Below are 10,861 nucleotides of genomic sequence, written 5' to 3' on the forward strand. Positions count from 1 at the left end.
TGTGCTGTTTTCGTCCTGTTTCCTGTAGTGACCAGCAGGTGGCGTCCGAGAGGGAGAGCGGCGGTTTCCCATTGAAAGTCAATGGGCTCATTGACTTCAATGGAGATGCCTCGAGGTAACCTAGTTGGCTGCCGTCCAGACCGCAAACCGCAAAGCGGATACAATGTCCTTCAAAAGAGCTAAAATCACTGGGTCAAGTTCAACGTCAATTAGCGGGGAAATAAACTGTTTTAGGGCACCTAGGGATAAAATTCTTTTTGCCCCTAGTTCCTAAGCGTCCCCCCACTCGACCACCACCGGGTCCCCGAATCCTGGACCCCCGATAAGGGTCGAACCAGATAGAGCGGGTCGCGCCATAGGCTTTGCCGGCGGCGGCAGAAACGGCTCAGAAAAATGACTAAGTGAGAAATGCTGAATTTTAGGAATCCATATCTCCGGTTCCGGAGGGTTCAGCGGATCAGGGTTTGGGGTATCTGTAGCCACTGCTCCGGCATCGCTGCAGAACCATCCTTGACCCGCTTGGACCAACCCGACGGAGTATGGACCCCCTTGAAGTTCGGGACTTTTCCCATAAACTTCAATGGCAGAAAACCCCCATTGACTTCAATGGCGGCGATTTACCATTGAAAGTCTATGGCGGAGCTGCCCGTTGTTTTCAATGGGGATTTAGTGAAAAGCTGAGATTTCTTTTTCAATGGAGATTTTTGTATTAAAATGATTTAATGTGCATTGGTGTAACTCCGGTTTCTTAGGTCGTAGCAAGTCGCTTTTTGGACCATATGGTGTCCCAGTTCTGGCAATGCGAACTGGGAAGTTTGGACCTGCTAAACCTAACGGAACCGGATATTTTAATACGTTTATGTTTTATGCTTAATAGTGTATCTTAAGGTATGGACAAAGACCCAGAAGAGATTCTTTTGGGCCATAAGGTAGCAGATGGCCCTGGGGACGCCGCTATGTCTAGGATTTAAGTGCTGTTCAAAGAGTTTTATCACCCTCACTGTTTATCCGAAGCCCAAACCAGGGCAGGTCTTAAGTGTTCCAGTTAACACCTTTCAACAAAGGTTTTCCTGCCAGAACTCCAAATGGTAGACTGTCTGGCATTCCTGACGTAAATGTGGGGCTTCAGAAATGAGACCCCCAGAGTTCTACTGCGCATGTGCCAACTAGCAGGGGGGCATGGGTCAGAATGCTTTCCCACGTTAGTGAGTGGCTGGAGGTAATTGTAAACCAATCCCCTGTGCTTAAGGTTAAGAATAGAAGGAGAATGGTTTATAAACTGCTGTCCACCCATATATCCTTTGTCTTCGTTTGCTGATATGGTTACCTGATATCACCTGAATGATTTCCTCACTGCTGAAAGAAATGCTACATCATACTTCTCATTCCCCAACCCTTAAGTAAGTGTACTTCTTGTTCGTTACTGTATTATCTGTTGTGTTCACCTATATTCTAAGGAATAAATACAATTTATTATATCTTAAGCCTCGTTCAGTTCAAACCCAATTATTTTTGTGTAATATTAATAAGCCTGTGGAAGCTATCGTCACAAGGAGGTATTATAGTGTGTATTGTGGGGAGAATTAGTGTGTGTGTTGTTTGGGAGTGATATTCGGGAGGATTGTGTGTGCAGAAGGAAGAATGAGTGAGGGGGGAGTAAGGGAGCAGGATTGAATGAGAGGGGGTCATTGAGTGATAGCGGGGAGGGGAGAGTGAGGAGAGTGGGTGTAGGAGGGAGCAGTGCAAGAGACCGTCGGGGGCAGAATACATGGTGAGAAGGGAGGCTGCCTAGAAGCATAAAAATCTACTTCACCACTGTTCTGTACTCTCTTCAATACTCTGTGTTACAGATCTCTCTGGCAAGAAATGGGGTCCAATGGCAAAGACTGCTCTAAATAAGATAGTATAAATGAACACAGAGAGAAATTCCAAAGAGTAACCCAAGAAAATACAAGTGAAATCTAATCGTAAGGTAATTAGTCCCATTAAGTGAAATACATAAAGGAATAATCCATAAAAAAGCACAAAGGAAAAAAATAGGAGTACTTTATTGTGATGTTACATTTCAGAGAATTTAAAATTATAGGAAAACAATTCCACTTTGTTCAGAAAACCAGAAAGTCTTGGTCCCAGGTGGACTGAATTTTTATTGCAAATAAGTTCCTTAATACACAAGTAAAGAATATAGTTACTTATTCTATTCTCTACTGTAAGACGTGCCACATTGCCCAATATTTGGGTACAGTGCCCAGATTGTGACCATGCACTACAGAGGTGAGATTCCCCCAACTCCAATTTGCTACACACTCCAAGAGAGATTATTGTGATCAGAGGTGGAATGAGAGGGGTGAGAAGGGTCGCTGCCCAGGGAGTAGCCTGACAGGGGGTACAGAAATCTCTTTTGGTGCATATATTGCGGAGCTGCATTGATTGACTTGTCAATCAGCTCTGCTGCCTATCCCATTGACATCATGATCCGGCACTGTGATCAGCTGCAGCGCTGACCCAGGTGTGTTAGTGCAGCACTTTACAGGGAGGGAACAGAGGTTGTGGATGACAGATGCTGGGGATAGGCCATGAGTACGGGCCAGAGTAAGGTGGAGACTTTCTGTACTCTGCATACAGGACACTGCATGCATGACAGTGTCTGTGTGTGTGTGTGTGTGTGTGTGTATTCCAAGTGTCAGTGTGCATAAGTAAGTGTGCTCTGTAAGTATGCCTGTGTGGCAGGTATAGGGGGGTGGTTCAGCTGGAGGAACTTATCCAGGCACAAAAGCACATAGATGCCCCAGATTATACCACCCCAAATGCTGATAATATCCTGCTGCACTTTACAGAAGATGATGCAGATGTCAGTGGGTGGTGGGTTCATTAAATCCATCCATCATATCATAGCCACACTGTGCATATGATGTACTGAATCAATCACAGGAAGACATCTCCATGGTAGGGGTAGAAGTTAACAGAATATGTCCAGCACTGTGGTGTGTAGCCCATAAATAATAATTGTGCACATTACAGAACATACTTGCAACTGCAAGATCATTTTGCTGCTTGTAGTGTTTGCTCTTGTCCTGTGCAGTGTTGTCGTAGATCCGTCTCTTCAGTGTTCACTGCAATAAAAGTAAGACATTGCATTAATATTACAGAAGTTTGGGAGCTGAAATCCCACTATGCTGCAGACATTTTCCCTTTGCATAAGATTCTTGTGATTATATCTCAATGATGATCAATAACAACTACATCATAACACAGCCGCTCAATACAAAATATGTATTTGCTATCAATGGTCATGGAGGCCAAACGTCACACAATGTACAGATATACTGCTGCGGCCGAGTTTATTCGAGCATTTGCCCGTTCTTGGCCGCAGCAGTAACCTGGCGCGCGCCGGAGGGTGCCGGGCGCACGCCGAAGCAGCGGAGGAGCGCCCTCCGATCGGGGCTTTCTCCCTTCCGCTGCCGGGTCCGTCGGGTCCCCCGGAACCCCCTGCCGCTGTCCCCCACATCGCGGGACACCAGTGCTCCCTCGGGGAGCCCTGGACGCGCGTGCAGGGGGCGCAGGCACCCGATGACGCGTGACCGTGCATCGGTGATGCGCGGCACGCTGAGGGAGTGCGGCTAGCACGCCGGGGCATCCCCCGGCTTGCGGTGCTAGCCGTGCTTCAATAAAACGTGTCGGTAGTGTAGCAAGGATTATTTCTTCCTCTGGTGCATTATGATGGGATGTGTTGTAAGATTCTGCATTATTAGCATCACTGAATCTTTTGGAAACTGAGTAATATTCTATGTTTTAATGCAATATTATGGATGATCAGCCGGTAAAATAAAGCTTACTGTATCTGTAGCCATGCTCTACCCATGATGTGCTGAATCAATGACTGCAGAGTGATTCAGAGTGGTAAACATGACTGGAACTCATCTCTGAATAGAGGACAGAACAGCAGTGCAGAGTAGGAGGTGAATGTATCTCAAATGGAAGACTTAGTAGCTGTGTGGGGAGTAGACAGTACAGACTGATCAAATAAATAGTTAAAGGAGTATCTTCAACATTACTTGGCTTTGTTATCAACATTGAAGTTTCTCTTGTTTTTTCTGTTCTTTAAATCACTACTACTGATGCCATGTGTAACCTGTACTGAGAGATATACTCTACTGGCCTAGATGAAACCATATGATGCAAACAGGATTCATCCCACTCCAGATTCATATGATTGCACCACTTCAACCTTTAATAAAACACATAGAACTACAGCAGTGCGCTACTGCACATGTTCTTGTTATGAATGGTAGTAGATGTGGTCCTTGGGTCAATACTTCATACAGCAGCCACACTCTACTCATGATGTATTGAATCAACAAAAACCTGCATGGTACAGATCACAGGAAGGGTAGAGTAGAGGGGAATATGTCCAATGCGAAACCCTTAGCAGCTGGATTGTGTGGAGTCAACAAAACGACAAATACTAAATGAGAAATATACACATTGCTTATCTGTCTCTGTGTAGTCATTTTCCTCCTCTTCAACTGTCTTTCAAAATTTCTCTTCTGACAGAAAAGAAACACATGGCTTCAATATTCACTGTTCTTCCCTCCTGAAATAAAAGTTAAGCATTGCATGGTTATGATCATACATATAATGAACCTTGCGCCAAACCATGTGATCCAAAGTAAATCCACCTCCCTCCCATAGCTGTGTTCCTTCTAGAGCTTCTACCACACAAGTCATTAATGTTCGTGACACTGTACTGCAGTCACAGTCTGCACACAAAGTACTGAATCAATTACATCACACTGAAAAGGCAGTCTACATGATGCAATAGTTAACCATAATAACTCTGTCATGCAAATGACAGGAAAACCTATATGTATATCATTAGGGGAGAGGGGAAAAATAATTAAAAAATAAGTGCGACAAATAAAAACAGATTATAGGAAAGTAAATCCTTGCCCTGGGAACTTTACAATCTAATAGAAATGTTAGAAGACTTAAAGAGAGGCAGCAGTTGGGGGAAGAAGTGCAGTAGATGACAATGCTTGTCCTTAATGGTGGGTACAATTAGTAGAAAGCACATCTTGGGAACAATAGTTGTTAGCAGTGACTGTGGGTGTGGGACAGTAGCCACGAGTCAAAGTTTTTTAAATGCTTGATTTAAGTCGTGAATTTTAAGATTGGTCTTACATGTGGGTGGAAGAGGTTATGTTGGCATATACTGAGTGTGAGGAAGTTTCACATGTACGGTGCAGTGATGGAAAATGGTTTCAGGCAAGTGAGAGAACAGTAGAGGTGAAAGAAGTTTACAGGAGACAGTTATGGTTATAGTGCAAGAGACAAGCAAGGGCATAACGAGAGATCAAAGATGATATGCAAGAAGGAGCAGATTAATGGAGAGCCTTAACAAAAAGGTAAGGAGGAGAACTTTGTAGGTGATACAAAAACTTGATGGGATGCCAGGACAGGGATTTAAGGAGATGAGCAGAGACTGTTGTGGGAGAAAGTGAGATAATTCAAGCAGCAGAGTTTTGCATAGGAGAAAGTTGTGAAGCATGGAGGCCTGTTAGTAGTATGTTAAAATAACCTATAGGATAACAGTATACATTGGAGTTTTAGCAGTAGGTTGAGAGGGGAAAGGGAAGATCTTGGCAATATTACAGAGAAAGAGGCAACACATTTTACCCATAGCCGTGCATGTGAATGGAGATGGAATTGAAGAGCCAAATGTTACTCCTATGCAACATGTTTGATGACAAGATAGATGGTAGTACTGTTTACTGTGATGGAGAAAGGGGATAATATGAGCCCAGTGTTAGACATTAAGTTTAAGGCAGTGGAGTGCCATCCATGAGCATATAGCCAGGAGACAACCCAAGAGTAGGGACTGGATTGCAGGAGTGAGAACAGGGGTGGATAGATTTGTGTGTGTATCATCCGCATAGAGATTATATCTAAGGCCAAAAGCATTGATGAAGTCACCAAATGATAGTATGTAGAGAGAAAGAGAGATCTCAGAACAGAGCCCTGATGTATACCCACAGACAGATCAATAGAAGACGAAGACATGTTAGCAACAGAGATGGAGAATGTGTGACAGGAAAGTTATGATGAAAACCAGGATAGAACTTTGTTACTGATACCAAGAGAGAGTTTAGAATATGAAGGAGGAGAGTGATTGAGAGCATCAAACGCAGCCGATAGATCAAGTAGGATTAGTAGGGAAAAACCTTGGGAATTAGCTTTAAGCACAGTCTGTAGAACGTGCTGTACGAAAGGCAGGTTGTAAAGGATCCAGGAGGGCATGTGATTTAAGAATGTTGACACTAGCAATTAGAAGGCAAACAGCATGAGGGATACAGAGCGGTAGTTAGTAAGGCACATAGGGTGTAGTTTGTTTCTGACAAAAGGGTGACCGCTACAGGCTTAAAGTAAGAGGGCAAAAATCCAGAGAATAGGGAGAAATTGAAGATGTGGGTGAGAGTGGGGACTAAGAGATGCAGTAAGGTGTGAGGGGATACGATCTAGAGGGCATGTGGTAGAGGGAGAATAGAAGATGATTAGCTTCCAGCTCTGTAAGAGAAGAAAAGGAGTCAAGTGCAGAAGGAGATTTGGGTAGAAGGAGAGAAGGGGGAAGGGACAGAAGGAATCTCCTTTTGGGTGGCATCCACCTTGCCTCTGAAGTAGTCAAATGCTTGAGGAGAAGTGAAGGAAGGATGGCAAGTGGGAGGAGAAGGTCAGTGGAGGGAGTCAAATACAGAGAAAAAAAACAGCGTAAATTAAATTTGAGTGTTGATGAGTGTGGAAAAAAGTAGTGTATTTAGCCCTAGAGAGCAGCTTTATACAGGACAGGAGACATTTTTACTGTAGAAAAATCAAACAAAGTGTGAGATTTCCTCCGTAGGTATTAAGAACAGCGAGTGGAAGTGTGATGAGTGTGTTTGGGAATTTAGCCAAAGGTGTGGGTTAGAGGGATGAGTGTGTCAGAGCCTATAGGGGGCATATAGATAGGAGGATAGCATTGTAAGAGTTAATAAGATTGTTAGTTTAAGCAGAAAGAAAGAGAGAGAAGAGAGAAGAGAGGTTAGAGTAGATGTCAGAGGAGAGTTTAATTAAGCAGAGGCAAATCAGTGGGACAGGTAAGATGCGGTGAGGGGAATGACTGATTGTGACTGATGAGAGCAGAAGAGGTTATGTACAACTAGAGCCTTGTTAGTAAGAGTGGACATTCCAGAGGGCACAGGAGAAGGGAAGAGAAAAGTAAGGAAAGGAATGTGGATTACATTAGATAGGTTAACACTCTTAGTAGGGAGGCCTGATGTGTATATGAGCCGGTCCAAGATTATAAGAGATATCCCCCAACATCAGCGAGCATAGAAGGATACACAGAGATAGGTGTAGAGAGAGACAGAGATAGGGATATGTAGAGAGAGAAGGGCGTCAAGAGAATGAGACAGATAGGCGTAGAGAGAGGAGACATAGAGAGAGGGGGCTTTGAGAGGGGGGCGTAGAGAATGAGGGAAGGTGGAAGAGAATAGGATGTGCAGGAGTGCATTTCATTGAGCAGTGCAGAAATAGCTGCAATAGAGGTCTGTACAAATGGTGCTTTGTGTAGACACATGCAAAGGTAGGGGAAGGAAAGTGTATAGAACATGTGGATAAAAGCAGGAGTGTGGAAGTTAGAGAAATTAGAAAAGTTTTACAGAGGAGTGAGGAAACAGTAAACAGAAAGAACAAGAGAGAGGTTACATTGGGATGACGTGCTGTGGTAGAGAGAAATGCTAGGAGAGAGCCTCCAGATATTAGAGGACATGAATTGAGAGAGCAAATGTATAAATCAAAACCGGAGGGGGAGGTATAGCACGAAAGCTTGCACAGCAGTTGATGAAGATTATAGTCTTAAAGTTGCGTGTACCTGTCAGGGCACTCAAGAAGGTCAATGCTCACAAGTGCAGAGTTCATGAAGAAATGCTGAATCCAGTTCCCCTCCAATTTAATTTTAATATAACTTTTTCATTCTTCATTACTGCAAAAAGCAAACAAAACAAAACCACATTGCATTACTATTTTCAAAATGGATTGAATGACATATTCAACAGTAACTGTGTGATGCCAATATTGCCTTCTCACTCGTAGGCCAGTACGGTCAGGTACCCAGTACTGATAAAACAATAAGTGCCCGTACTAAGTACCAATATGAATTATAAGGAAATGTAAAATCTCCAGGTCTCTCTCCATCTCTGCAACATATATATGGATAAGCCCATATTAAGGCATCACGTGACCGGAGCCGTCACTGACTGGGTATACGCAAAGATGCAGGGAGATGCAAAGAAAGGGAGGGAGACAGGGAGAAGATGGGAAACGGAGGGAGGCACGGATGGCAGGCCTCTCTCTTTCACTGGTGCATGCAAGGAGCTGGTCCCAACATCCACAAAGTGTGTGTGTATTATTGGTTGTGTTTTATGGTGGTAGGAGGATAGTGTGTATATTGTGTGTGTGTGTGGGAGTATTATATTGTGTGTAGGGTATTATAGTGTGTATATTATGTTGAGGTGCAGAGGAGAGTGTTAGATTGGGTATCTTGTGTTAGGGGGTATTGTGTATATTGTGTTTAAGACTATAATATTATTGGGGAGATTATTATTGAGGAGGTATTAAAGTGTGTATTGTGGGGAGTATTAGTGTATGTATTATTTGTGGGTGACAGATGCTGTGGGTAGGCCAAGAGTACGGGCCAGACTAAGGTGGAGACTTTCTGTACTCTGCATACAGGACTCTACATGCACTGCAGAGGTGAAATTCCCCCAACTCCAATTTGCTACACTCTCCAAGAGAGAATATTGTGATCAGAGGTGGAAGATGAGCAGGGTCACTGCCCAGGGAGTAGCCTGTCAGGGGGCATGGAAATCTCTTTTGGTGCGTATGTTGCCACGTGGCATTGATTGACCGGTCAATTAGCACTGCTTCCTATCACAGTGACATGATCCGGTGCTGTGATCGGTTGCAGCGCTGACCAAGGTGTGTTAGTGCAGCAATTTACAGGGAGGGAACAGAGGTTGTGGGTGACAGATGCTGGGGGTAGGCCAAGAGTACGGGCCAGAGCAAGGTGGAGATATTCTGTACTCTGCATGCCCATCCTGCATGCCCAGGACTCTGCATGCATGCCAGTGGCTGTGGGGTGTGTGTGTGTAGGTATGCCAAGTGTCAGTGTGCATAAGTAAGTGTGCTGTGTGTGTAAGTAAGTTTGCCTGTGTGGCAGGAGGTGTAGGGGGGTGGGGGGCGGGGGGCGGTTCAGCTGGAGGACTTTACCCAGCACAAAAGCACATAGATGCCTCTGATTATATCACCCCAAATGCTGATAATATCCTGCTGTAGATGCACTTTACAGAAGATGATACAGATGTCATCAGTGTTTGGTGGGTTCATTAAATCAATCCATCATATAATAGCCACACTGTGCATATGATGTACTGAATCAGTAACACCAATCACAGGAAGACATCTCCATGGTAGGGGTAGTGTTGAAGTTAACAAAATATGTCCAGCACTGTGGTGTGGAGCCCATACATAATAATTGTGCACATTACCAGAACAACATATTGTCAACTGCATGATCATTTTGCTGCTTGTAGTGTATACTCTTGTCCTGTGCAGTGTTGTAGTAGATCCGTCTCTTCGGTGTTCACTGCAATAAAAGTAAGACATTGCATTAATATTACAGAAGTTTGGGGGCTGAAATCCCACTATGCTAATGACAGTTTCCCTTTGCATAAGATTCTTGTGATTATATCTCAATGATGATCAATAACAACTACATCATAACACAGCTGCTCTATACAGAATATGTATTTGCCATCAATGGTCATGGAGGCAATATGTCACACAATGTACATATATAGCAAGGATTATTTCTTCCTCTGGTGTATTATGATGGGAGGGTGAGATTCTGCATTATCAGCATCAGTAAATCTGTAGGAAACTGAGTGATATTCTATTTTTTAATGCAATATTAGGGTAAAATAAAGCTTGCTGTATCTATAGCCATGCTCTACCCATGATGTGCTGAATCAATGACTGCAGAGCGATTTAGAGTGGTAAACATGACTTGAACTCATCTCTGAATAGAGGGTAGCACAGTAGTGCAGAGTAGAAGGTGAATGTATCTCAAATGGAAACCCTTAGCAGCTGTGTGGGGAGTAGACAGTACAGACTGACCAAGTAAATAGTAAAAAGTAGTAACTTCAACATTACTTGGTTTTGTTCTCCACTCCTGTTTTTCTGTTCTTTAAATCACTAATACTGATGCCATATGTAACCTGTACTGAGAGTTATATACTCTACTGGCCTAGATCAAATTAAATGATGCAAACAGGATCCCTCCCACTCAAGATTCATATGATTGCACCACCTCAACCTTTCATAGCAATAACATAGAACTGCAGCAGTGCGCTACTGCACATGTTCTTGTTATGAATGGTAGTAGATGTGGTCCTTGGGTCAGTACTTCATACTGTAGCCACACTCTATTCATGATGTATTGAATCAACAAAAATCTGCATGGTACAGATCACAGGAAGGGGTGGAGTAGAGGTGAATATGTCCAATGCGAAACCCTTAGCAGCCGGATTTTTTGGAGTCAATAAAACGACAAATACTAAATGAGAAATATACACATTGCTTATCTGTCTCTGTGTAGTCATTTTCCTCCTCTTCAACTGTCCTTCAATTTTCTATTTTGCAAGAAAATGAACACATGGCTTCAATATTCACTTCTGTTCTGCAGTCTTTCCTCTTGAAATAAAAAAGTTAAGCATTGCATTATTATTATTATAATTATTATTGACGATACATACAATGAACCTTGCTC

The 10,861-nt window shown here is 43.4% G+C and overlaps 1 long non-coding RNA gene across 1 annotated transcript; it reads right to left on the bottom strand.

Moving 5' to 3' along the window:
- Nucleotides 1-4,495: 4,495 nt before the first annotated feature.
- Nucleotides 4,496-9,742, bottom strand: LOC142485422 (uncharacterized). Its single transcript, XR_012798462.1, has 3 exons — nt 9,582-9,742; nt 7,907-8,017; nt 4,496-4,594 (listed from the first exon to the last, which is right to left on the bottom strand). It is a non-coding gene; the product is annotated as an uncharacterized LOC142485422 (long non-coding RNA).
- Nucleotides 9,743-10,861: the final 1,119 nt, after the last annotated feature.

The sequence above is a fragment of the Ascaphus truei genome, unplaced genomic scaffold, assembly GCF_040206685.1.
Source record: "Ascaphus truei isolate aAscTru1 unplaced genomic scaffold, aAscTru1.hap1 HAP1_SCAFFOLD_599, whole genome shotgun sequence".
Taxonomy (NCBI): domain Eukaryota; kingdom Metazoa; phylum Chordata; class Amphibia; order Anura; family Ascaphidae; genus Ascaphus; species Ascaphus truei.